The sequence below is a fragment of the Lepidochelys kempii genome, chromosome 3 (assembly GCF_965140285.1).
Source record: "Lepidochelys kempii isolate rLepKem1 chromosome 3, rLepKem1.hap1, whole genome shotgun sequence".
In the NCBI taxonomy this organism is placed as follows: domain Eukaryota; kingdom Metazoa; phylum Chordata; order Testudines; family Cheloniidae; genus Lepidochelys; species Lepidochelys kempii.
The window spans coordinates 195,940,330-195,961,190 of NC_136382.1; the positions used below are offsets into that span (position 1 = coordinate 195,940,330).

The 20,861-nt window shown below is 43.7% G+C and overlaps 1 protein-coding gene across 7 annotated transcripts in view; it reads left to right on the forward strand.

The window, feature by feature from the left end:
* The window catches only part of SERTAD2 (SERTA domain containing 2), a 183,860-nt gene that overhangs the window by 128,562 nt on the left and 34,437 nt on the right, over positions 1–20,861 (forward strand). The window contains exons 2-4 of one of the 7 annotated variants that reach the window (XM_073339480.2): positions 14,080–14,225; positions 16,653–16,851; positions 18,028–18,384. The exons of 4 other annotated variants lie outside the window; for them this stretch is intronic. The gene's annotated coding sequence lies outside the window, so the exon portion shown is untranslated. Of the gene's footprint in view, positions 1–14,079; positions 14,226–16,652; positions 16,852–17,690; positions 18,385–20,861 lie in introns of those variants that run through there. 2 more of the 7 variants (XM_073339483.2, XM_078852344.1) reach the window with 2 other exon arrangements.

Genomic DNA, 20,861 nt, shown 5'->3' on the forward strand with positions numbered 1-20,861 from the left:
AAGGCTCTTTTCACAATGAAAAGAGGTAGAAGCCCCCCACCCCGCTTATAATGAAAGCTCAGATCAATGTTAGCGGGACCTGGAAAGCCATGGGACTCATGGCCAGGGACCACAAAGGGTGACTCCAGGCACAACCAGTTACCCAGGGAATTTTTGAAGAGTTGAAGTGGTGTTTTTAATGGTGTATTTCTTGGCGCTTAGTTGACACTTCCAATATGTCAGTCCCGAAACCATAGTCATTCACAATGTCTGACTGGTGTATTAAGAAATTCTGTAAACTACATTAACCCTAAATATGAAACCATATAAAATTATATATAATGTGTATATGAAAATAGTAACCTAGATGATTTGGACAGCTTTATATACTATCACTTCATCTGCCTTCACATCTCTCCTGTGTAACAGGGGAGTTCTTTGTGTGCAAACTGTACGTGCAATATATAATATGCACAGACTACATTTGTACAAGTTGCATTTAATAGTGCATAATCTCCCCCCCCCCCATTCCCTCCCCTCCCAAATCAGGCTGACATTCCTCTGATGGGCCCCTGTGCTGGCAGTGTATTCCAGAGCTAAATGAAGCCCACAGCATTTCTGTGTGAAAGACAAAATGTAAGAAGTGGTGTTCTGTCATTTCCAGTGTTCCCAAGACTCTGCTTGGATAGAGCTGTTTGGATTTTAAAAAAAGAACAGAGCTGAGCTTTCTCCTGCAAAGCTTCAGCTAAACAGTCTGAAGTTTGGTTGACTTGCTTAAAAGGATCATTTTAGCAATGCATAGAAGTAACTCCTGGTTCCTGGTGGAAGTAGTAGTGATGAAATACCAACTAGACAGGCTCTTCTTATGGTATTTCTGACTTCCGCAGAAGCAAGAAATACTAAAAACTTTGAGCCAGCCCCTTGCCCAGGTGATTTCCACTACAGTTCTGCAGACATGAAGCTTTCAGGGAGAGTGGTATTGAGACTTGGATTGCTTTCTAACAGATATGCCATAGCACAAACAAGTTATGGGCTTGATGTACAAACTGTGAGGTTCTGTGGCCTGTGTCATGCAGGAGGTCAGCACAGAAGATCATAATGGTGCCTTCTGGCCTTATTAATCCCTGAATACAGGTCGGCCAGACTGACAGGTCCTTGTGCGTGTGTGTGTGCACAGGGAAGGGAAGCACAAGCAGCCTTGCCTTCCTCCCCCCTTGTACAGATGATGCAAATGCCTCTCGCAATTGCAGAGCACAAGGACTGGTCCCTCCCTATGCTCCTGGGAACCTAGAGGAGGTGGGGCCGCATCCCCATACTAGCCCCAAAGGCATGGAGGCCACCCACAGGGGCTGGGGTGGTGGTGAATGGATAAGCAGGATATCATGTTCCCCAGGATGCTGGGCTGGCTGCTCATGGGAGGATTGTGGCTGAGACACATCCATCTTAGAGCACCCCCTGAGGCCATGTGATTGTGGATGTGACAGCGTGGTGGCTAAATGTTCTGGTTTGACCTTAGGTGTTTATCTGCACGGAGCCTTCTGAGGTTTGCCCCTAACTAGTGTGGTTCCCACCTGCAAGGTAGAAATGTCACTGTGGGGTTCCTTGTTCCTCTTTGACTTCCATACCAAGGGTGCTCATTTTGCAAGCAGAAAGCCTACCTTAAGTATTCAGAGAGAGCCAGCCACCATACTTTCTAGGCACAATGATGTATTTTTCTAATAGCCAGCCCAACATCCTCATCATGGGCTCTGAAAGCCACGCTAGGGTCTGTCCAGCTCTTGACATCAGAAAGAAAGATTCTGCAGGCCGAATTCTGCCCTCTGTTCCAGTCAGTCTCTTCAGTGGGGTTGCATGGCTGTCCGTGAAAGCAACCTCTGAATAGAACTTCCTGAACACCTGTTGGTGATGGACAAGTTAGAACACAGAGTCCGGCTCATTCTCCTAGAGCTGCAATGCCAAAGGCAGTGGTAGCAAAAAGCCTGCTGTTGAAGTGATCAGCGATGATGAGACCCACAGAGGAAGCATCTGTTGAGTAAGAGGGTGCCTTTATTTTATTTTTTAATTTATTTAAACACAGTCAATTTCCAGGGTAGAACTGCATTTTAAAATTTAGCAGCCTTTTGTGCATCACTCTGACTACGCTTCCACATGCCAGGGGTGGGGGTGTCACTTTTTAGTCATGGTTATTTGCTCACACAGATAGTGATTACCCTATGTTCACCAGAAACCTGTAATGAACACACAGTGCTGTGACTGGGTGTAAGGGCAGCAGTTCTGAACAAAATTATCAGGCAGTGATTCACCCTCTGCAATTAAAAAAAAATATTTAAAATCTCTGGACAATAGTTTACTTGGTTGAAGGGAACAACAGCCCCCCACACCCAATGAATAGTCCATTGTTCAGACCCATTTGATTCCGTGTTTCTTAGCTGAATTAACGCTGTGAAAAAAGGCTTGCAACTTCAGTGTTGTTTTTTGACTCCCTCCCGCCCATCGATGCTGTTGCTGAATCCTGCTGTATTTTCTCCAGACCATTTCCAAACTCCCTTCGTTCCGCTCCGTTCTCTCTGCTAACACCGTCGTCCAAACCCGATCGTAGTTTGCTTGCACTACTGCGATCTCCCCCATCCCTGGCCTCCCAGGCTGTCACCTCGGCCCCCTTTAATCCATCCAAAGTGCTGCTGCAAAAATCATGTCTGCTCCCTGCTGTTCTAGTCAGGTCTAGCCCCTCTTCAAATCCTTTCGCTGGCTTGGAGTGCCTTCTCCACCCGTTTTAAGCAGCATATTCTTACCTTCAGGCTGCACAGTTTAGCCCCAGCCCAGCTCTGTGCTCTTGGTATTTTGTTTGCTATCTTTGTCATGCCCAAGCTGCACAAGTAGATGCTTTATTATGTCCCTCCCATCTCTGCACCATCTTCCCTGTGATCGGAATCTTCCCCTCCAAAGGGGCCTCCACCCTTAACACAGAACAAGTCCTCTGTGAAATACGAGGCCTGTAAATCCTTGTCCCCTCCACAAGGAAGTGTTAGCAAAACAGATCATGAATAATCACTGTCTTGCAAAATGTCAGAATAACCTCACGGCTCAGTCACTTGCTGCCCCTTGCATTACCTCCCTCTTCTTATAAACGGCTAAGGATGTAAGCTCTTTGCCACAGGTATTTAGTTAGGGTGACCAGATAGCAACTGTGAAAAAACAGGATGGGGATGGGGGGTAATAGGCGCCTATATAAGAAAAAGTCTCCAAAAACGGAACTCTCCCTATAAAAACGGGACATCTGGTCACCCTGCGTGCCTCCTGTTTGTCTGTAAAGTGCATGCTGATAGCTCGCTCGTCCCTTCTGCATAAATAAATGGACTTTGTTGTAGTTTGTTTCTGCGCTTTAACATCATATATGTGACCCTGTTGACTGTTAATGGGGTTTCTTAGTTGTTTACCTGCATGGCTTGTTTCAGCAGTGGCTTGAACTGAAATGCACCACCCTGGGACCACATTCACTTTCTTTCGAGCCCTGATTCATAGATAACCAGATGTGTAAGTTCTTGGCTGGCCTGTTTGGAGAACTCTTTCCCTACAGTAAGGTTCACCTAACAAACACCCATCACAAGAACAACTCCATTAAATTAAAAGTCTTCTGGATTTTCCATTAAAAATACTTTTTGTTTAAACGGTAATACCCTTCCAAATTATGCCTCAAGGGACACATTCAGCATCCGCCTCCTTAGCAGTCTCATGGAATCTGAACCATTAAGGCAAGGGAGAGTTGAAGGAACTGGATTTGTGGGCCACGCAGGCACTACATGCTTATTGCATCACAGCTCTGAAGGGGATCCCCTGCACAGCAGCACAGAGCAGTGGGTCAGGACAGGTGACCTACTGCAAGGTGCAAAGATACAGCTGCCCAGGAATTCCCTGCACAGCCGCCTAGAGCAATGACTTCGTAGGAATCAAGGAACAGACAGGCCTACGGAATCTTCTGCTGCACAGGTCCTCTCCCATGATGATGCACTGAGGCCAAGGAAAGCTCCTTCAAAGTTATTGGGTTGAAGTATTCTCTGCAGGGTGGCCGTGGAGAGAATATTTCTTTCCCTGCCCTCTAGATCTTTTGTGGAGATGCCTAGCTGGGTACTGGGTCTTTGTATGAGGGTGTATTATAATATCCTGTAAACATTCAGGATGCTAGTGCCTAGCTCCATACCTCTGGCAGTGAAAGTCACTCTAAGTCATGTAAAATTAGCAACAAGAAGTAAGGAGATCAAGGATGCATCAATCCATGCCAAATAAAATCTTATACAGGATGCTGAAAATTACCTGTCAAAGGGTCCCAGTTTTCAGTTGTCAGGAAGCTAATTTTGTGGTGCACATCATGTGAAATAGGGTATTTGTTTAAATAATCCTCTATCTGTTAAAGGGATGAACCTTTGTGGGCAATACATTTGCCATCATACTCAATTGTCAAAATTGGGATTGCAGGATCATATCTATTCAGTTAATAAATAAATATGACCTGAGACAGTCCTTAACAATGCTGATCATGGCTTCTCCAAATTAATGGTCATTTGGGGAGAGATACATTTAAGGAATAAATTTACTTGCCAGAAGGCAATATATCAGTAGAGGATAAATTGTACCTGTGTTAGATAACCCCCCTACCAATTTCCCGTGCTGGTCATGAAACCACATTCTGGGTGGAATTACGATGGCGCTCTGTAGCCGAGAGAGATGGGTGCTTCCTTTGCATGTGATCTGCTCCGGTCCCATTCGCCACTCCAGATTGGTAGGGAGGTGTTCAGCATGTTTGAAGGTTCTCAGTGCTTTACTGCCACTTTTTTTGTGGGGGAGGGGAAGGGAAAGGAGTGGGCATGGAGCCTGGTGCGGGAGGACCTCCATAAGGATATCATTACAACAATCATCCAAAACTGAGCTCTAAGTCTTTTGAGATTCAGATCACTAGTAGCTTCCCTCCCTGGACTTTTGTGGATTTTCACACACATAACCCTCAATTAAGGGAGTTTTCTTTCATGTGGGTTTTGACATGTTTAGTAGTAACCGTGTACAGTGTCATAAATATAGCATCCTGTTCTATAAAACCCATACATCCAAACTGAATTTAAGTTCCTTGTCTTTACTGTTAAGGCCTACACAGTTTAGCTTCTGACCCCTAAACCTCTCTTATCTCTTTTCACTCAATCCAAGCTGCAGAACTCCTTCATTTCCTTCCCTCACATCAGTGTGTCGTCTTCCACTTGGGTCCTTGTGCTTAGTACTCTCACTTTGTAGCCCTAGTCTGCTACTCTTCCCTCTTGTTCTCCTCCTTCTTCCTTCTGCAAACATAATTCTTCCATGAGGCCTAGTAAAATCTTGTAGAGTAGAACCTCAGAGTTACGAACTGACCTGTCAACCACACACCTTATTTGGAACTGGAAGTACTCAATCAGGCAGCAGCAGAGACCCCTCCCCCCCCCCAAAAAAAACAAACCAAAACAGTACAGTACTGTATTAAACATAAAGTACTAAAAAAATAAAGAGAAAGCAGCATATTTTTTTTTTTTTGCATGGTAAAGTTTCAAAGCTGTATTATGTCAATGTTCAGTTGTAAACTTTCGAAAGAACAACCGTAATGTTTTGTTCAGAGCTACAAACATTTCAGAGTTACGAACAACCTCCATTCCCGAGATGTTCGTAATTCTGAGGTTCTACCCTAGTTAAAAGGGTTCCCACGTCACTTTGCTTCTTGTCACCATTCAGTCTTCACCCTTCACCAGCACATTGTATTTCTAGATTGTACGTTCCTTAGGACTGAGACTTTGATGACTTGCCAGTGCAGGACTTAGCATACCAATGATGCTAAATTATAATAAAAAACTTTTTTTGAGGACAGAGGCAACATGAAATTGACATTTCCAGCATAGATACAAATCAAACGATGACACCCAAACCCCTTCTGTGGATGACCATCATGTATGCCAACTGTTTGTGTGACATGCAGCAGAATACAACAACATTCCACAAGAGTGCCTCACCTCAAAGCAGTGACTTCAGCATATGAGAATACTCTCAACTTCGGGCATTATCGCATTTATAAATGGGGGAGGGAAGAACCCTGTAAAAATTCAGTATTCTCTAGCTCCGCTGGCTGGGTCAGGAGTTTTCTGTCTCTAGGCTGACTGGTTTACATGCACCCCATTGAACTATGTAAAATGAGTTGTTGATCTCAGGCCATTTCCTAGTGGACAGTTCTCCATACCAACAAGACCACCATCTCAACAGGCCTCCTTGTTGCATATCCCACCTGGGAAGCCATAGGATTGGATGGCATGGAGACCAAACGAATAATACTTAGCACTGAAATAGCGCTTTTCATCTTCAAAGTTGCCTTACAAGATTTAATCCATACACCCCTCTGAGGTTGGTAAGCACATATTAGCATCCTCATGTTGCAGATGGAGAGGAAGTGAGGCTGAGTGATGAAGTGCCAAATTTTCAAACACTTGCATGAGTGCAAGTCCTTGGATACTTAATCTGGGATGCAAGGAAGAAAGGGGCATGCATAGAATTTTCAAAGGGGGTTCCTGGAAATGTGCAGAGCATGGACCTGCCAAAGCAGTTCAAGTACGGTGGTGGTGATCACCATATAAAAAATATTCATGGATAGATAGGAGGAGGACTATATGCAAAAGTAGTCTTAGTTTGTCCTAGTGTCCCTCTCCCCCAGCCCTCAGACATTGACTGCAAATGATTCAAACTGTACTTGAGCAGCTCTGTGCTGGTTCTAGGTCCAGTCAAGGAAGGAGGATCTTTTTCTTGGGAAAATATCAAAGTCTGAGAAAGATGTGTATTAAGGAGACTGGCCCATTCATCCAGTTCATCTCCTGCTCATTCCGCAGCTTGTAACATTCAGTTTGCATCTGGTCAAAACAGCCTGGTGCTTCATCTACTGGTGGCCCTGTGGTACAATGACAATCTGAGCTGCCGATGCCCCCAGGGAGGAGAAGCAGGCATGTGAGCTGGATAAGGCACACACGCCCCTGTTTCAAGATCCCGCTGTTGTGCATGCAGCTGCAATCTCTGCCGACCCAGGGGTGGGCTGCACACAATGGCTGTCCAGTTTTTCAGTCTGTCTAGATGCCCACATAAATCTTTGAAAACTGATGCCCCCAATGTGTGCGGAAGAGCATGTGTCTACAAGCCCCGTTGCATGTACATGCAAGCTGCTTTGAAAATTCATTCCTAAGTGACATGCCCATGTTCAGGGTGAAAGACAGAGCCAGGATTAGAACCAATGTTCCCTCTAATTTTTGACAGGCTGTATGCGCAAAAAATTTCTTCTATGCAAATTGTGAGTGCGGGGTTTCGCCATGTGCGCGGGGTTTAGGATCTGTGTACACACGCACATAGCTTAGAGGGAACGGTGATTAGAACTTGGGGAGTTCCTGGCTCCAGCCCAGAGTTTGTGTTCAGACACTAGGGCCAGGCCTTTTCCTTCTAGAGGTGGGCCTGCCTGTCAGTGTGCACTGACGAAGGCCGTGCAGTGACACTTGTATGGCTGCTGCCCATGCTGTACCTGACTTTGTCTATTGAGCAGCTTTTGCAAGCATTACCCTTAATTGTGCTTGTGTCGCAAATGAAAAATACACCCTATTATTGGGAGAAACGAGAAGTTTCATTTTCACTCACTCACTTTGTTTTTCATTTGCCTGTTTTAGTCAGCAGCTTGTGGCTTGTCTGCATCAGTGCCGCAGACATCTTTGCCCAAGTGTAGCAAGCCATAAAGCTGCAAGGCTCTGGGGGTGCATGCGTGAGTGTGTGCTCTCGGAGGACAGAAAGTAGTTCCCCAAATTCTAAGGGCAATTCAGTCAATTGAACACTAAAGATAAATGTCAAATGTTTTTAACTTACAAGATACTTAAGCAAAATAATTGTGAGGGATAAGGGGGATTTAATAACCGTTTTCCAACACTGCCTTAATCTTCTGTTCAGTGTTTGTAACTGTAAATTATCTGCTAGTTAATACCAGTATTTTTTTATACCTCTCCAGAGCCAATGCACTGAAAACCTTCAGCCCTGGTGGGTATTTGTACTACAGCATATTTAATAGCCATGACAACAATTCAAGAATTGTATAGCAGTCTCCCCTCCCTGTCTGGGTGTTGCAGGCACCAGAGTGTCTCCATTGGAAAACCCCTAAACATACAGTTTCAGCCAAAACTGGTTTAATGATAGTCAGAGCTTGACAGTACTTTTTTTAAGGCTTTCTTTTCTATACACATACTCTTTTTTTTTTTTTTTTTTTAACTTCTCCCCTTCCTTTGAAAAGCTGCCACTATAAAATACAAGGCAAATTAAAAACTAAATTGCTTAACAGGCTTGATGAGACAAAGACTGGTGTGTTGGAGTGGCTGCAGGGAGCTCTGCGGCTGCTTTTGTATGATTTCAGAGGTGAATTTAGATGGCTGGAAGATAGATGGGTGCCAGATGCAGTTTGACATACATTCAGGCAGCTGTTCCTGTGCTAGGTTTCATTAGCTTGTAAACTACCCAGCAGAAGAACTCCAGTGAGGCCCCTGAATGCTGAAATGACAGCAAGGACAGTAAAACAATACAATATTCGCTAAGTGATTTTAATCTAGGAGATTAAATGACACCAGTCTGTTTCCAGGCTTTAAGACCAACATGGTCTAAAGCTGTTAATGGAGCTTGATCTAGCCAAGTCCTTATCATATACAGAATATTTTTTAAATTGTAAATGTTTTTCTGTCAGCTTGGGGGGTGTGGAGGGGGTGGAATTCTGTGTCACAGTCAAACCTCATGTTAGCTTTTTTATTATTATATTCATAACTCTATAATATATTCTTTAATGCAACAAGAAGAATAGGCTCCAGTCCTGCAAATGCTTGATTTCAGTTGTACTACTCACATGCTTATGTTAAATACATGTTTGCAGGATCAGGGCCATAGTCCGTAAAGCAAATCTTGTTTTAAATATGGGAAGTAAAAAGGGCATTTTCTGAAGTCAGGTCGTCATAGAGTGGTTGTGTGTGTTCGAGTTTTTTAGTTTAGTTTTGTTTTTTTTGGGGGGGGGGTGGTTTAAGAAGCAAATAACTCTAGAAATTCTAGCAGAACGCAGGCCACGGTAGGTGGCATTACCCCAGGGTTCAGAAGCTTAGAGTCATCGGCACTAAATCAGCCATCTATGCTGCAATTCTTAGCCGTGTGTGTAAAAATAACTTTTGTACATTTCTAATGACTAAAGCAAATAGGCCTGACTTGAGCGGACAAGGGCTCTGCTTTCTTTTATGTGCAGGAGAAATTACCCTTTTCAACTCCTTTCCATCCCATAGACTGAATCACCTTTGTGCCTCCCGGAGACGGTTGTTGTATAACTGTAACTATTTGGGAACTGTTGTGATCTACACAACTAGCAAACAAAATTAACCAAAAGTGTATGACAGTGCAGCTTTTTTTAATTAACATACAGATGGCTGTGCATAGTTTCTCTTTCAAAGTTCTAACGTTCTTTTTTTTGTGGATGTTACACTTCTGTATCTAGACTGCTTCAATAAGTAGCCCTTAGTCTCCATGTATGAGTCCAGTTAAGTTGCTTTCTGTATTGAGAAGGTATGCCTTTATTTAGCTGGTTAAAGATATCTCTGTTACATCAGTTTGTACACAAGTGTGTTGTGACCTAATCCACTAGGGATGTATATCAGTTGAGGAAGAATAATTACCAAAATCTTTCAAAATAGCCAGGAGTGAATTGGCTAATCAGAATCCATATTGAAAGCGGCAGATCAGCACTCTGGGAGCTTGGCTCTCCTTGGCCGAATCTGGGAGGGGAAAAAAGCATGCACAGCTCAGAACTATAAAACACTAGGCTACAATGTTCTCTGTTCAAGCTCAACTCCCATTCATGTTAATGGGTTATGCACGTGCATGGGGAGAAGAATGGACTCCATTGTGGTGCAATGTTTGTAGCGTTTGGTTCTCAGAGCTTTGGTGTTACTCGTTTTTAAAAAAATCTTTGCTGAAAGTTAGCGTGGCAACAGTTTTTTGTGAATGGGTTTGAAACTGCACGTGTGTTCTCTGTCGCACAAATGACTGAACTGATTTTTGGTGGTTTTGTCATGTGAAAAGTCTTTCGCGGCTTGGTTAGACCATGGTCAAGATACAGTGCAAAGTTTGGAGGTGGGGTTGTTATATCTCTACTGGGAAGAAACGATGATAGTGACGAAACAGGTTTGTTTGTTTTTTTTTCTCTGCTTCGGCTCTTCTTGTGGGCACAGGCTGATGAACCTGCCATCTTTAGCTAAGCCCTGAAGCATCTTTTCTCATGTTTCAGAGAAGCTGAGAACTGTAAACCCCATTATTAGGGAGACAGTGGGCTCACCGACGCTGACCCATTTTGTTAGCCTAACCAGGAGATATTTAACAGAGGCTCATTCTGAATTTTTTGGCTCTAACACTTGCTGGAGGGGAGAAGGGAAAATCCCCATGAATTAACATGATTTCCCCGGTGGATTTTCCTGCCACTGTATAGAATTACGAGTGCTATTTCTCAGATCACAGTGTAAACCTTTGCACAAGGAGGTCTGCCCCTTACCTTCTTGAGTAAATTAACTAAAACAGTCTGGGCTGACAACCTAATGCATGGCCACATGGGAGACCAACAGCTTCCCTACCTTTGGACAGGAAGAGCTGAAATAATGAGCAACTACGTTCTCTGAGGCTTGGGGCGGGAGGCCCAATTGGAGACACGTTGAGAGTGCATCCTAGTCCGTCTTGAATACTGCGTGCCGATGTGGTCGCCCCATCTCCAAAAAGGATATATTGGAATTGGAAAAGGTTCAGAAAAGGGCAACAAAAATTATTCGGGGTGTGGAACGGCTGCCATATGAGGAGAGATTAAGGAGACTGGGACTTTTCAGCTTGGAAAAGAGACAACCTAAGGCGGGATATTATAGCAGTCTATAAAATCATGACTGGTGTGGAGAAAGTAAATAAGGAAGTGTTTATTTACTCCTTCTCCTAACACAAGAACTAGGGGTCACCAAATGTAATTAATAGGCAGCAGGTTTAAAACAAACACAAGAAAGTTTTTTTTTTTCATACAACGCACTGTCAACCTCTGGAACTCCTTGCCAGAGGGTGTTGTGAAGGCCAGTACTGTAATGGGGTTCAAAAGGGAGCTAGATTGATTCATGGAAGATAGGTCCATCAATGGCTATTAGCCAGGATGGGTAAAAATGGTGTCCCTAGCCTCTGTTTGGTGTCCCAATCCTAGCTGGGATTGGGTGACAGGGCATGGATAACTTTATGATAACCTGTCTGTTCATTCCCTTTGGGGCACCTGCCATTGGCCACTGTCAGAGGACAGGATATTGGGCTTGATGGATCTTTGGTCTGACACAGTATGGCCGTTCTTATGTTCTTCAGTCACTTAATTTCTCTTTGCCTCAGTTCCCCATCTGTACAATGGGGTTAGTCCTTCCTTCCTTTCTCCTAGCCTTTGTCTTTTCTGTTTAGTTTGTAATCTCTGTCTCTTAGAGTAGGTCTACATTGCAACCAGAGGTGTGACTGAAGAAACAGGTAGACAACCCTGTACAAGTACGTCTTAAAATAGTGATGGGATGGGCATTGGCACTGGCTAGCAACAGGAGCGCATACCTGGTGTCCCCAGCTTGCCTGTACAACCCGTACCAGTGGATCTTTGCTGCCATTTGTAGCCATGCTGGTATGGCTATACCTATCCGTGCTGTGTTCACACTTTGGATTACAATTTAGACATATCCTGTCTGTACTGTGCCTTAACACAAGTCCCAGTTGTCTTGGGGCCTTTAGGTGTTAATGTCACGTCAAACAGCCATGTGGGACTGCAGTCAGCACCCTCCCAACTCATGACTTGGTTTTCCTCCAGCCCTCGTGTACAGCAGAACCTCAGAGTTACGAACACCTCGGGAATGGAGGTTGTTCGTAACTCTGAATAAAACATTATGGTGGTTCTTTCAAAAGTTTACAGCTAAACATTGACTTAATACAGCTTTGAAACTTTACTATGTAGAAGAAAAATGCTGCTTTCCCTTTATTTTGTTGTTAGTTTACATTTGACACAGTACTGTACTGTATTTGCATTTTGTTTTGTTCTCTGCTGCTGCCCAGTTGTGTACTTCCTGTTCCAGATGAGGTGTGCAGTTGACTGGTCAGTTCGTAACTCTGGTGCTCATAACTCTGAGGTTCTACTGTATAGCTAACACACATCCCAGTAGCTTCCTCACCGTGACCACTCACTCCTCAAGCTATGGCAACTCTTTCACTTGTTTGTGGGGATTTGTGAGCACTAGGAAAGGAGGAGGTAGGAACAAATGAACACAAGAAAATGCAGTGTATTTCTCAGACTGCCTAAGAGCTAAAGCTGGGTGAGCCCTGCAGAAAGCAGGTTCTTTGGTGGAATGAGGGAGAGTTAAAACCCAGTGGGAATGATTTGGCATTTGGGCCAATGCAGTATAACAAAATGTACCTTAAGAAAATAAAATCCAGAGTGGCTTTCACCACTTACGGGGCTTTGGTAAAAGCAGGCAGGGAGGGAAGGCAGCCAGACTGCTATCGTCCCTCTGACTGATTCGCGGTTTGATTTGAACTGAACTTGCTTGATGAGAAAGTGCTAACTTCTGGGCCAGTCACACCACTAGGGTGCAACTTTGCAGGCTGTGGATAACTCAGTTTGTCTTGAGCTTCATCCACTGGGTCTTGACATGTCAGCCAGCTTGTACACCCCAGCAGGCGTTGCACTCACGCCTGTCAATCATACATGCCCGGCAACAGCTAGGGATGTAGCAGAAAGCCGGCTGGCAAGCCAGGCAGGCAGAGCTGAATGACAGTTCAGTGAGCAAGGGAGGGCCCATGGGCAGGTAGGGAACTTAATCTCTGATCTGGCCTGCTGGTGTTGAGTCGGCTAGGATCATGAATGGGGAATCAGCAATATGACACTGGCTAGCTGGCTGGTTTTGTGGGTGATGGTGACAGACGGGCAGACACAGTGACCCTGTAAACGGAGGAACTTATCCATTCTCCTAGTTTGTTGTTGCTCTTTTCTACTCTAGATTTTACCTAGCTACTTCCATGGCTCCTAACATCATAGTATTTCACAACTGTCTCTCTCCTCCTATCTTCTGATGCTAATTTCCCTTCTTCCCAATTTCATAACATCTGGGGGTGGGAGAGAAGTCACGCAGCCCCTCTAGAGCAACGTTAAGGGAGGTAAGGTGACTCACTGTGTCTGGTCTCCTGCTGCTGCTGAAAGAAACACGACTGACCTTTTTATTTTTTTTTTATTTTTCAGTTGTAAACAAATAAATAAAAATGAGTGTTTATTCCCTCCATCTAGTTACAAGAAAAGGGTTGGAAATGTTAGCAAAGGGATGTAAACATTTTCTAAATCACGCACCATTTACATGCTGAAACATCACTGCTCTTTAATTTTAGAACGACATTGTAATGTATTTCTGTGACTGGGGTGTATTTTGAATGTCTGTGAGATAATGAGATTTGTCAAATAAAGAGCTTGTCTTTCATTTCTGTTCAAACTCGGCCTAATGTCTCCAATGAGTGGAGTTTCGCTCAGCCTTCAGTGATCTGTAAGCTGGATCACAAAACCACCACACGTAATTCATAATGGCTGGTAGCCGTTGGATGCCATGGAGACAAGAGGTCTACAATTGCACTGGTAGGGAGGTTGTACTAACTTTTGTGCCTAGTCAGAGCAGTCTGACCAGGGCAGAGTAGGAAAGCTTGTGGTCACTACAAGGTTATTGTGGGAAGCAGCTGATGTTGTGGCTGCCTTCATGAAACTTGGATTGTGACTTAAAAAAGAAAGAGAAATCTTTTCTAATACGAACAGTCCCTGAAAGACAAGGTCACAAAAATATGAAATGTGTAATAATTAAGATAAGTGCAGTTGCTACAATAATACTACACAATACAGTGACTATTTCAATTATTATCCTTATTATTTTTGACTCCCGTAAGATGTTAGAAAGCTTTCTAACATCTCTCTCTCTCTCTCTCTCTCTCTTTGTCATCCTGTTTTTTTTTCTAATTCATCAGTATCCTGCTGTATGCATCCTCCAAGCAGGTAGGAGGATGAGTCGGAGGTGGATGACTGTGTTTTGTTGGAGCTTCGCTTAATGCACGGTGGGGGCTGAGGAAAATGAAGCTAAATTACGCAGATACTGTAGGACGCCACATCACTTGTGAGCATGACTAGAACTGAAGATGAATCATGGCAGTTTTAGACATTGTGTGTGTGTCAGTGTATGTGGGCTGAAATATCACTGAAGTATAGTACTTGTTCAAAAGTCAGATAATCAACTGAAATAGTTATAGTATTTCAGCCAACAGCTGAGAGCTTATAAACTTTGTGCATTTGCTGCTGGATACTTATTTGTTTAGCTTTTCTTCCTTTTGAAAGTGCTAAAGTCAGGTCCGATCACTACAGCAGTGACCACCACGGCTTCTTGATAGTTGCAAAGACCATGGTATCAACACTTTGTACACCTTTTTTCAGGGTTCGTAACACAGCCACAAAATTTCATCCCAGGCTAAATCTCTACATACAGAATTTTCAGCCTAAGAGCCAATTTCTGTTTACAAAATAAAATTGGTTTGACCTTTTCTGTAAATTTTTAAAGAAGGCGGGGGGGTGGGGGAAGAAAAGTGAGCTTACCCATTCAGACTGACTTCTCGCAGTTGTATGACTCAAACCAGGCTTTGAGTTCTAAAAACAAATTTGTTTTGGGATTAAGTTAAAATGTGGTATAATCGCACTGGCATTTTGAAGTAAAAATGCTTGAGATATATAACCCTAAAACGTGGTTTCTAAATACGTACAATATTTACAAATTGTAACAATGTCCTAAAGATGCCTAAACATATGATAGCTAGTAAATAATATGCATTTTAAAACTACCTACATGTTGGCAAAATTGCTCTGGGGGGACAAGTGGGTCAATCATCCATATATTTGTATGTCTCACAGTATGCATGGTTATACATGGGGACCGATGCTGTAACCTTCACTCACCTAAGTAATCCTTATTCCCACGAGTAGACCCAGTGAAGTAAATGGTACTATTTGATCAGTGAGGATTACATTGCAGGATTGGGTCCTTAATCTTTTGACTTGATTCTGCCATTTGGTGAGAAATCAAATGGTTTGTTTTTTTTTATGGAGCAAAATACTACTGTACTTGAGTAAAGGTGGTAGATTTGGGTCCTAAGTCCATAACAAATACATAAAATAATTCCAAGTGTCCTCTAAGTTCCAAAATATAGTCCATCAATGCAACGCCTGTTCAGCTCTGCCAGTCCTGGGGCTCTTCTTCAGTCCCAGCCCGCTGTTTAAGGACTTCTAGCTGGAGTCTGTCCCTCCTCTTCTCAGCAAAAACTCCCCAGTATTCCCACCTGGAATCCTTTCTTCTCCAGGAAAGGATCTAACAACCTCCTGGTGCCCATTGCTCTCCAGCTTTGAGAAGTGAACAGTCAAAACCCTCTACTGTTCTGGCCCTCAGCCTTCTTCAGCTGTCTGGCTCTGGCTTCCAGGCTCAAGCCCTTCTCCCAGTCAGGGTCACTTGCAGGAGCCTCCTGCTCTCTGCCACAGCTTCCTCTCCCTTTCACTGTAGCTTCCTTCCGCTCTTATAGGACCCCGGTCCTTTAAAACAATATTATTTAAAAGCAAATGTGTTTTTAAAAGAAAACAAAACCCTAGGTTTCCCTTTTAAAGTATAAATAAGCTGTCTGGAACGTTAAGGGGCCAGCAAGTAGTGCCTGCCATTTTTAGGAGACAGCCTTTTTGATTGACATCATAACTACTTATGTTAGGAATACAGTACTTGCACTTCTTGAATCTCAACATATCAGGTGAGAGAGAGTTTCCTTCTGGGGGAGCTACCGGCATGTGGGACGTTTCTGAGCACTGACCGGGGGGTAGGGGAGGGTGTACTTGAAGATGTGCCTTGCTTCTACTGTTATCACAGGCCACACTAAAGCTGTTAATGTGGCACAGGTGGGCAGGAGCAGTTCCTTCTTAAAGGACCCAGTCCATCTTGTGACAGCATGATAATCCACCTTTTAGGTAAAGAGCCTTATTTTTCTTAAAGAAAATTTTAGTTTAAAATCTCCTCCTGACAGAGAAGATTGTACCTTCTTTTTTGAGGCTGGGAACAGGAAACTTCCACTAACTAAGAGCACAGGGATGTGTACTCAAACCCCACTACCCCAAATCCTAGTACATTTTGCAGCCAGGATGTTAACAGGAACAGAGTAAGTAAATGAAAATTGAAAGACTTCGAAAAACACAGATTATTGACCCAGGTCTCCTTAATGGCTTTGTTATGTGAATATGGAGATAGTTATTTCTGAATGCGTATGATTTGTATAAATTTTCTAGATGCAGTTGGCTAGATGTCAGTACCTCTGCTAGTGCGGGATTTTGGCTGTAGAGTTGTCGTTGCTCTCATTAAAGTTAGTGCTAACTTTTGCTACGTATATTCCTCTTCGTTTTCTCACCCCATCAGTGTGCACAGGAAGGGAAATTTCCTACTTGTAAGTTGGATTTTCTTATTTCATTATATTGGAGCTCTGAGGGTCCTTCCTCATTTTGCTCCCATTCTGTACCCCAGCATATTTTTAGGGTTTGCATCCTGGTCATCCTTCTGGCTGAAGACTTCTGCAAGATTGGGTTCCTTCCAGAGCCCATTAATGCTGCTTGTTACTGTGGGGCAACACAAGGCACTCCCTTTCTGGAGTCCTTCCTGAAGAGACTGAGCACTGGATCTACCACAAATCCAGCCCCAGCCAGCTTTGGAAACAACAAACCAGGTCTTCCACATAGCAATGTAGAGAACTATTTCTGTTCCACAGTTGGCCAGGCTGAGCTGGACTTCTTTGAGTTAGGGCTTGTGTACATGAACATTTAGTTTGTGGCAAACTGGAGTGTAAATCTACTCTGCGCTGACGGTCCTTGTGGACCCTGTTGCTGCACACTAACAGTTTCTTAATGCACTTTGATTTAGTCACATTTCAAAGTGGGACTAAATCAAAGCACACAAAGGAACTGTAAGTGCATGTCAATAGGGTCTATGCTGAAAGGTAGTGGGCTAGTTCAGCGTAGACCCCAGCTTGCCATGAATTAAATGCTCGTGTAGGGAAGCCCTCAGTCACCCTTCCAGAATTCTTCCATTTCAACTGACTCATGCAGATGGGATAGCTCTTCTCTGCATTTTTCTACAGAAACATTGAACTGGAGGCTCGACAGAATGGGGAACCTCGAGAAGTTGTCAGAGTGAAAATCTTCCCCTCCTGTCAATCTGTCTAATTTGTAGAATGAAGGCCAGAGTAGTTGATCAATCTGGACTGGTTAATCTGAATTACAGAAATGTGCTGTAAAAAGAATCAGTATGAATGTTTCCTTTCCCCCCCAGAATATGTAGACTCAGATTTGTATTGTTTCTTGTGCTACTTGAAGGGCCAGATCCTGGTAACATGTAGTCTCATTGAAGGGAACATAGCTTGGTGAAGAAGCAAGCAACTAAGAGCGTTTCCAGGGTCAGACCAATATCTAGAATGATCTATTTCTAAATTAGATGTTAAAGACCTAAACTGTTAAAATTGGCTGGTGACTTGTGGTGTTCTGATTTTCAGACAGCAGGTGCCCCACACTTTCTGAAAGTCAGGCACTTGTAAAATGTCTCTGACTGAGAACAAGTCCATTTTGAAAACCTTGTTCAGGAAACTTTTTTAGTAAGAACATGTTCTGAAAAGTAAAGATTTTAGACGTACTGTGCATGAAACAAAAGGCTGTTGTGAGCTGTGTACAAGAGTTGGTGAGAGTTTGTATTCTGCCCTTTTTTCTGTGGGAGTTATTTCCTGTTGTTGACTAGAATTCTTTATTTAGAACCACCTAGCTACTGAATGACTGCAAGCTAGCAAGAAATTGTGTGATTAAAACTTTTTAAGGCTTATTTCAAAAAGGTCTCCCTGTTTCAATTTACTTAGGGTGAAGATTCACTCAGCAAAGTGGAAGACAACTCACATTCCCAAAGTTCAAGACAACAAATGCATTTTTTTCTCCCTCCAAAAGAGACTGCTAACAAAAAGCAAGAAAAATGTGTTGGAGTTTTAGAGGTGTTCACCTGAACATCATGGGGGAAACAATATTATTTAAAAGCAAATGTGTTTTTAAAAGAAAACAAAACCCTAGGTTTCCCTTTTAAAGTATAAATAAGCTGTCTGGAACATTAAGGGGCCAGCAAGTAGTGCCTGCCATTTTTAGGAGACAGCCTTTTTGATTGACACCATAACTACTTATGTTAGGAATACAGTACTTGCACTTCTTGAATCTCAACATATCAGGTGAGAGAGAGTTTCCGTCTGGGGGAGCTACCGGCATGTGGGACGTTTCTGAGCACTGACCGGGGGGCGGGGGAGGGTGTACTTGAAGATGTGCCTTGCTTCTACTGTTATCACTGTGACCTTGGCTAAACGTTAGAGTAAAGGGAGTTTGCAGAAGAGAACATCAACAAATATTTAAACTAAAGGCTAACAGAAATCCTTTTAAAATCCAGAGCCATGTGGGGAAATCTGCATGTGGAACTCATTGCCACAGTTTTAGCAGTACTCAAGAAATGATGAGATACTTCTATGAATGATTTAGAACATCCACTGTTACATTAGATAGGTTAATAAAAGGATATAGTCAGTCATGCTTCAGCACAGAAACCAACCACTAACTGACAGGGTGTTAGAAGAAACTTCCCCTGCAGGCATGTTATTCTATAATTGTTCATTACAGGGATTTTAGCACTTTACAGTGAAGCATCTGATGCTGGCCACTGTCAAGGATTGGCTGTTGGACTAGATGGAGTATGGGCCTTATGGCAATTCCTGTGTTTGCATTAAGAAATGTGCTTAGACAGAAACTGGCTTATAAAGTTATTCCACCAAATACAATTCATCTGTTCATGAAAGAGAGAAGATCTCTGGGCCTGGCCTCCTCTTTGCGCTGAAATATCCATAGTAGAAGGAAAAGCCGGGGGGGAAACTCTGGTTTGCCTAATGGAATTTCCTTCCCAGTCTCCTTTCTCAGGAGCGCAGCTGGGAAGCCCCACCGAGCCTACCCAGGCTGCATACTGGCAGGTAGCAGGGTTGTGACTCCTTCGTGTTTTCTGGGCTGACTCCTTTTGTCTGGCATAATGGCTCTGCCTTGTCATTGGCTCCCTCCCCACACCAATGTCCTGTATTGCCTCTCCTTTCCCTGCTCCCATGTGGTTAGAAAGCGCAGAAGCGGGAGTTAATGCTACTTGAAGGCTGTATAGCTTTCAGCTCACTCAGAGAACGCCACCAGGTTCAGGGAGGAGCATGCCGCATACAGCAGCTGCTTCCCCAGCTCCATGCCATCCTGCCTCAGTAATATCCCCTTTCCTTCCTCAGAATCCCTAGTCACAGGCTATGACAGCAGCGGGGTGGGGATAAACGGAGCACAGCTGCCTCTCCCCACTTCCACACCCCCTACCAGATTCTGGTGGCTTTAGCTTCCCTCTGCTAGCACAGGTGGAAAGAGTGGGAGTACATGGCCCTTTGTGTTAAGTTTCGGAGTCTCTACTGCTTGTGATGGACATTGATTCTTGAGTCTGTCCGCAAGGCTATTACATTTTACCTCTAAATTAGAAATACTGATTTGTAGAGCCTTCAGTCTTCCATTCTCCTGTTGTTGTCCTACAGATGGAGAACTGCCCTCTTGTTCACTTTGTGCTTGAAGTGGGAAAGAATTAGAAATTATGAAAAGGGAAATATATGAATTTTATTATATATGTAGTCCTTTTTATTTAATTATTTAGACAGTAATGTGTTAGTGACCATTACAATGATGATTTCAGGTGGTGCTGGGTGTGCAAATGTCCCTTCCACAGACTAGTAGCTATTTACCTGCATATACAGTACTGGATTTTGCTGACTCTTCTTCTCACTAACACAGCTAAATCTAATGAGGCCAAGTGAGTCATTACTGTAGTTGTAGTCAGTAAAGAATCGGACATGATGCTTTGTTTGCTTATATGGCTTTCAAAGATTGTACTTTTTTTTTTTTTTTTAAAAGGGAGGGAAAGTGAAACACTTAGAAATGTAATTTAATGCATTGGTTCAATGAGTTTAGGCTCCGTCTGCCGTGTAGTTGTTTGTAACGGAACAGAACAGCAGTGGGAGTTTATGCTACATCTGATGTTCTCGTGCTAGTTGCTGTCAGACACTTTTTCCTCTAAATTTGGTGGTGCAGATTCAACTTCTGGTTTTTTTTGTTTTGTTTTTGTAAGGGGAAGCTGTGTAGAGCAGGGTTTTTCAACCTGTGGGTTGGGGACCCAAAATTGGGTCGACAGAATGTTTCAAAGGGTCTTGTGACAACTCCTGTCCCACGGGGCTAGCTGGGCTTGCCTCCCTACTCCAAGCATTGCAACCCCTGGGGTCCCAGTGGCACTCAGGTTCTGCCCAGCCATCATGAGGATGGGAGTTCCAGGTAGGCTAAATCTGAGTGAGTAGCATGGCAACCCCATGAGCCAGGTCACAATTCCCCTCACACAGATTTGGTCCAGTCAAAGGGGCGGGGCCAAATTTAAGCAGCGCTGTGCAACTCTAGAGGTTGCAACACCCAGAGTGGAGAGCCGAGCCAAGCCCAGCCAGCCCCACAGCACAGGAGCTGCCCCTGTGGGGTGAGCGCTGGGCAGCACCCAACCCCTCCTCCCTCCCCCAGGGTGGGCAGGATCCTACCATAACCTCACCCCAGACTATTTACTGGGTTGCAAGAGGCCATAAACATTTACAGGTGGGTCCTGAGCCCA